Genomic DNA, 7,269 nt, shown 5'->3' with positions numbered 1-7,269 from the left:
GTCAAGGAATGTCCACGTACTAGCTACTTTGTATTTGGTTTCTTATATATTTTCCAATATATACCACTGATCATGCATGCGATTTGATTTTATTGTTGTAGCTTGGACTAATCCCTTGAATAATAAGATGGATCATAGCAACAAAACTACGTACAAAAGAAAGTTTAAGAAAAAGAAAATTCTATATTTACAAAGTCAATCATTTCATCAAGGTTTCTAGCTAGTTTAAGATTTTTTCACTACAAGATTCAAATTTCAAAGTCCCATTTTATTGTCCATATATAAATGATACCTGTTTGGGGAAGACAGTTGACAAGAGATCATAGCCGCGATATATATTACAATCTCCACATGCTGTAAATCAGATCATTATATAGAATATATAATTAAGATGGGTGATTGGTGCACTACTCGATCTAGAGACATGGGATGAGTCCCACGTGAGATCCATGTGGTGGAACTCACTACATGAGACTCACTCCACGTCTCTAAGACTTTGCACAACAGTTGCATAAGAATTATTTTCCTATAATTAATTAAAGGTCTGACTGGTTGACAATAGGCAGTTACAGAAAAAAGCAGTAAAAGTTGTTTAACACACATGGACTTCTTAGCAACACGTACGGTGTTGTTTGAAAGGTATTGGCACAACCTTCAATGGGACAGCTTTCCTGAGCGTTAGCCCCATCCTTTCGGCCATGTCCATCTTCTCCGCCTTAAGCCCATCGGCCAACTCCCAGTCAAACAAGTGCAGGAGAGACCCTAGAGCCAGCGAAAGCACACGGGAGGCTAGCGGCATGGCTGGGCACATGCGTCGCCCAGATCCAAAGGGTATGAACTCAAAATGGTGCCCCTTGAAATCCACCACTTTTGGCTCCAAGAACCTCTCCGGCTGAAAACAAAAGGGTCGTCCCAAGTCTTGGGGTCTCGTCCAATCGCCCAAACGTTAACTAGGATTTGTGTTTCTTTTGGAATAGAGTAGCCGAGCATGTTGCAGGAGTCCATGGACATGTGGGGGAATAGGAAAGGGAGAGGTGGGTGTAGCCTTAGCGTTTCCTTTATGACAGCTCTAAGGTATGGGAGGTTCTCGATGTCCTTCTCTTCGAGCTTCTTGTTTGGGCTTATAGCGATCCTCAGCTCCGTCTGGACTTTTTTCAAAGTTTCAGGGATTGTGGAGAAGCTCAGCCATTGCCCACTCTAGTGTGCTCGTCGTTGTGTCCGTCCCCGCCATAAACATCTCCTGAAACGTCCATAATCTCATTTTGACACCAGATGCGATATACATCTTTCGATAGTTTCCTTTTAAAAGTGAGAGGATGAGAGAAAGACAGGAGAAATGACGAATCCTCTTTTGACACTCTTGAGCTGTCTTAAAATAAAGTAAAACATTTTTTTTTAATGATAAAAAAGCTCGCCAAAGCAAGGCTCTTCGAACCGACTAATGCTATAAAAAGGACTAGAGTCGTTTTTGTGTCATCTCAAATGTCATGTGGCTTTAAAATTATCATCGGATCAAACTCCAATAAGGATTATCTCAAATTGAATTGTAATTTTAAAAGCCACTTAACATTTGGAAGGACATAAGGATAGAATTACTCCTTCAAACCTCACCTATCAGAAGAACCGTATACCAAATAATTTGGGAAAACTCCTAGTACATAATAAGACTCAAAATGTCTGACTCTACAACTCATCCCAAATTCGTCCTTTAACCACTTGATTGCACCACAGTAGATATTATAAACAATACGACATTCCTCTAAGTTAGGTTAGAATCTTGACATACATGTACTCTTAAAGGATGTAATTTCTCATATGCAATTTAAAACTTTTAATGAAAGATGTTACTTATTTTGTTCTATGGACACTTGTCAATTTATTAGATGATTCTATTAAAAATGCGCGCAAGTAAGAATCACAAGTTCTAAGAAAATATATTAGTTTAATATAGACTAAATTAAAGAAACTTTCTCTTACTCAATTTGGAAGAAAATTTTATCACAAATTATATATATTTCAATGGATCTTAATTAATGGTATGGAGAATAAAATTATATATAATATATTTTTTAAAACAAAAATTGAAAAAGATTTAGATATTTTTATTTTTAAGAACTTTCGTCAATTTTAGAATATATAGTTTTAAAAGAAAACATATCATATGTGGCAACACCAAGAGATTTGCGTGGATATATGGTGTGCTAGCTGTGTGTGGAAGCTGCAAAAGATGGAAAGTAAAGATGGCTTACAAGCACTGCGACGTTGATAGCTCTTGAAGAAAGCCTTAAGGGTTCCTCCACACCATCACCACGAAACTCCAAAAGCACATCCAAGTAGTCCTTTCTCTTGATTTCTTCACCATTATGACCATTTTCCATGCTCTCCATCCTCTCTGCAATGAACCCCCCTGCGATTTCAAAGGCTCGTTCGCCATGGAACTGGGTCTTTCTTCTTATACCTTGTGGGTCAAGCCACCTAAGAATTGGCAAGAAATCCGCGACGTTCGGCTTCCCTGCCAACTCCATCACCTTGCCTGCATGGTTGAAGAACTTGGCCCCTCTCTCTGATTTGGGGTCCAGCAGGTCTTTTGAAAACATAAGGTTTCCTAAAAGATTGAAAGCCATCAAGAAGAAGAACCTCCCAACATCGATGCCGTTGGTACCAGATGCACTAGCGTCTTCTATGTACTGCACCATTTCATCGATGCACCTCCCACGAACACCTGTTTCAACATATATCAACAGTAAATTACAATGTTCTATATATATCTAAAAGTTTATCAATAATAAACATCGATCATGACTTGAAGGAATACCAGTACCTCTCATGGCTTACAGACGGCTTGAGACGAAAAACTCCGAGGTGCACAAGCGCCTCAACATTCGCCAGTGAGATCCATATTGAGCAGTAATGATGGAACCCTCATTGCCATAGTCCCCCTTCATGGCCTCGTAGATCTTCCTACCGGCAAGAACCACATCATGGTTCTTGAACATGTCTCGGGCCACTTCTTTGGACGAGATGACCACCGTGCTCATTGACCCTAGCCAAAGGGTCATGATGGGACCGTGCCGTCGAGCCAGCTTTGCAAAGGACTCGTGGGGTACAGGTGCCCAACCCAACGGGAAAATGTTTCCAACCACTGGCCACGATCTAGGCCCTGGTGGGAGCTGATCACCTTGCTCCTCCAGTCGAACGTGTCGGTCGCGGCGCTGTATAATTATTACCCATGCAACCCATAGCAATAGAGCTAGAATCAACCCCAGAGCCTCGTACTCCATGTTCTAATTATGTTGGGTTTTTTGGTTTGTTTGCTGGCTTGCAATTACTCTAGCTCCGGGGTCGGTTTTTATAGCGATTAATTCTGTCGCCTAGATAATGTGACAAATCTTGCGGAAAAAAATTGACAAAGTATCGTATAAAGCAATATTCTTCTTTGCAAGGACCCTTGGATAAGATATCATGGGTCTCTATTTATATAAAATTTTATATTTAAATTAGAATAACTTTACTTATAATCTTAATCTTTTATCACTTTTTAAATAAGATACTCAAATCTTAAAAAGTTTTAATTTAGGGTATCAATTTTTTAATTTTTGTCAATTTCAACCATCTGTTAAAATTTTTCATTAAATTCTATTAAAATTTCTAAAACAGTCATGTGTTTTGTTTTAAAAAAAATTATAACTTTTTTTTCAAAGATTTAGGCATGAGTATTTTTGTAAATTCTATTAAATTCTGACCAACACCTAAGTCCTTACAATTTTTTTTTTTCTTTTCCTAAAAAAAGGAGGGTTATTTAGGAAATTTTTATAGGGTGGAGAGTTGAAATTGAAAAAAATTGAAAGATAAAAGATTGATACCCTACATTGACACTTTTTAAAATTTAAGTACTTTATTTCAAAAATGATAAAAGATTAGGGCTTATAAGTGAAGTTCTGGCCCAGTAATAGATCCGCTACTGTGTACGATTTTAACAAGATTTTTCTTGAATCTAATTGGATTTGGATCTCCAGCAATTTGCCATTTCGATAGTTAAAGTGGGATCGATACACATGCCCAAAAATGTCAGCGGATTACTCGAGACTTACTTGAAGATTTGAATATAATAAGACCTATTTCACATTTGTTGTTCAGATTACTAGTAAATCGGGCAGAAAAATACCGAAAATATCTATCCGACCCAGCTAGAAATGTTCGACTTTTTTTTTTTTTTTTTCTTCTTAACTAAAATTTGGAAAATGTATTATAGTTTTTAACTTTCTAGCACAATATCCTTACAAGCTTATATCTTAATAATAAAAAAAGTTAAGTAATAAAATTTGATAGGTAAATTTCATTATTTAGTTACAATGTTACAAGTGCCACATGTACCACCGTATCAATTTGTAAGAGACTTGTAATAATAGCTGTAAAAGATTCTTACAATTTTAGAGTTACTAATTAACATGCGAGTAATTTGACCGGCCATCATATCCAATAAAAAGAGGACACGTCTCCAAATCATTCAATAAGCTAACTTGCATCATATAGATTCTTCAGGGCGTGGTTTACAGGCCGGCCGGGATGAGGAATGCTGTAAATGGACTAGATGCATCAAACAAGACAGGTCCCTTGAGCATATTTGCCTAGTACTTAAGAATTCGAGACTTGATGTTGAAAAAAAAAAATATGAATGAATCCTGAAGGGAGGTGTTTATTTGTTCATTAAATTTAGTTGGGAGCTAGAAACAGGAAATGAAACTCCATCTTCTATTTATGGTAATGTCTTTGTGTGTTTTTGGGTTTAAGTGTCTATACGTTTACTTAAAATATAATTAGGACTTTATGTTTGCCCTGAATCCATCTTTTTGCGAATTTTCTTTTTTCTAATCTTCCAAGACACTAGTGCTTGTCTCCAAAATATATGCTTATTAGAGGCACTATGGGATGATTTTTTTTTTTTTTTTTGAAGCACACATCTTAGCATCCCTATAGCTGCTCAGATTTACCCAGTTAGAGTGGTTTTGGGTGTTTAATTTGAAGCTTTTCCTAACCCAGCACAAAGTTGAAAAGTTTCGTACTTGCTTAAAGTGCAAAAAAAAAAAAAAAAAAAAAAAAAACATATGAACCTGGGCAATACACGGAGAACAGTGCTAATACTTGGCCTAGTTTATATATTATTAAGTATCTGGATTAATTTGGGACAGGAAGATGGATTGCAATCCAAGAATACGACTGCTATGCCATAATGGAATTTCAATTTTTAATAGATCCGATTGGATCCCATTATTATATTAATCCACCACCTTTGGCTTTGAGCATGCTCTCAAAAAATCAACTGTTGTAATTATTGACCGAAGATGTTAAAAGCAATTAAGTACGTACCGGCCGGCACACATACGTGACATTAATAGTTTTGAAAATATACCTCTAGGCTTTTGACTTCTTGGGAGGGCGCCGGCAGTTAATTAAGGGCCTCTCTACCCTGAAGCTTTGGTTAAATTAATATTTGCTGCTCTCTCATTCAAAAGAAAAGTTGGCATCTGTCCTTCCTCTTCGACTAGCTTGCTTCACTTCATTTGTCCCTCCTCTAATCTTTTGCCTCCTAAAACACCCCGGAAGTTTAAAACAAAAATAAAAAAAGACTGCTTTTTGATTTTGCCTCGATCGTGTCCTTTAACGAAGTAGATCGAATTATATGAAAACGAGGTGAAAAGTCATCCTCTAACGGTTTGTGTTTGGAACGACTTTAAGGTGTATAATTGGAGGAAAATCTGAACCTCCTCCCTCCTCCCTCGTCTATCATATATCTCTAAGATTCTTACGAGTTAGTTTGGCAAACCATTTTAAATCTCTATCTATTTATTTTTATTTTTCTAAAAAAAGTCAAATAAAAAAAATTCTAATTTTTTTACATTTGGTATATCACATCAATAATGTTTTATTACTATTCCAATAAAAAAACCTATTACAAAACAAAACTTTTCACTTTTTTATAGATCTTTTTCAAATTTTATATCACATCAATCACTTCTTACTATTATTCAAACAAATATTCCACAACACAATTACTTACCTAATAAGCTAGTACAATTTTAGATTTACTAATTAACATGGCAGTAATTTGACCATCATATACAATAAAAAGAGGACACGTTTCCAAATCATTCAATAAGCTAACTTGCATCATATACATGCTACACTAGACTACTGGCCAGTCTAAATTTTAAAAACAATACTTAAAAAAAAAAAAACTGAGACTTTTCTATAAGAGCATTCCCAGCAGCTTTCGAACCATTTTCCCTAAAACTACTTTTTTACTTGCCTATCAAAAAACACCTCACAGCAGCTTCCCTTCATTTTTCTTATTTCATTAAAATATTATTTTTTTTTACTTTTACTTTAATTAAAAATAGGAAAAAGAAAATAAAGTAGGAAAGAAATAATATATTTTGTAAATAAACAATTGAATAGGAAGTGAATAGTGCTTCCCAATGCATTGGGAAGCACTATTCATTTCTCAGGGAAACAAAAATTTTAGCGAAATTGCTGTGGAGAGGTTTTTGTAACTTTTTTGAAATTTTTCCTAAATTTTAGAGAACATGCCCCTTTTAAAGAAGCTGTTGTGAATGTTCTAAGAGAAGGTAGAGCTCCGCAAGGGGCTGAGTGCACCAACCCTAGAACCTTACCACCAAGTACTAATAACACCATGCAGAAGGGAAGACTGTACTCACGAATCACGATGAAAACTAATTGCAAAGTAACCAATAATTAAAGCCTAATTACATTCTCTGTGCGATATAATTAAATTCTAGTCCAACTGATCAGAAGAGAATATTAAAGAACACATTAATAATAATATTTATGAATCTATCCCTACATTATCTAGAGTTTCTAAGTCAAATAACATACACAACAACTACCTAATTTTTAAGTTTTAATTTTGGTAGATTAAATATTGTTTAGTGGAAAATGTAATAAGTCTCACATGTAAGTATTACCATATTAATTTGTAAGAAATTTATAATAATAATTAGGAAAAATTGTTTAAGTGGCCATTGAAATTTCACATTTGATCAAATTCTTCCTTCAAATTTAAAAATTTCAAATGACTTCTTAAAGTTAGAAAGGTATCAGTTAATTTTTTAAAGATAATTTAAGTAGCATCCAATATAAAGAAAATGCTTACCAATTTTATTTTTTATTTTTCTTAAAAGTTGATTCTCAAATGATGTGTCAATTATCGATGAGATTTACTATTTTGAAAATTGTGTCATCATCTCATGG

General features: G+C 35.0%; 1 pseudogene; it reads right to left on the bottom strand.

Moving 5' to 3' along the window:
* Positions 1-352: 352 nt before the first annotated feature.
* Positions 353-3,429, bottom strand: LOC133873631 (cytochrome P450 76A1-like; annotated as a pseudogene).
* Positions 3,430-7,269: the final 3,840 nt, after the last annotated feature.

This window comes from Alnus glutinosa, chromosome 7 (assembly GCF_958979055.1).
Source record: "Alnus glutinosa chromosome 7, dhAlnGlut1.1, whole genome shotgun sequence".
NCBI classification, from domain to species: domain Eukaryota; kingdom Viridiplantae; phylum Streptophyta; class Magnoliopsida; order Fagales; family Betulaceae; genus Alnus; species Alnus glutinosa.
This window is presented reverse-complemented; position numbering and strand designations above follow the sequence as displayed.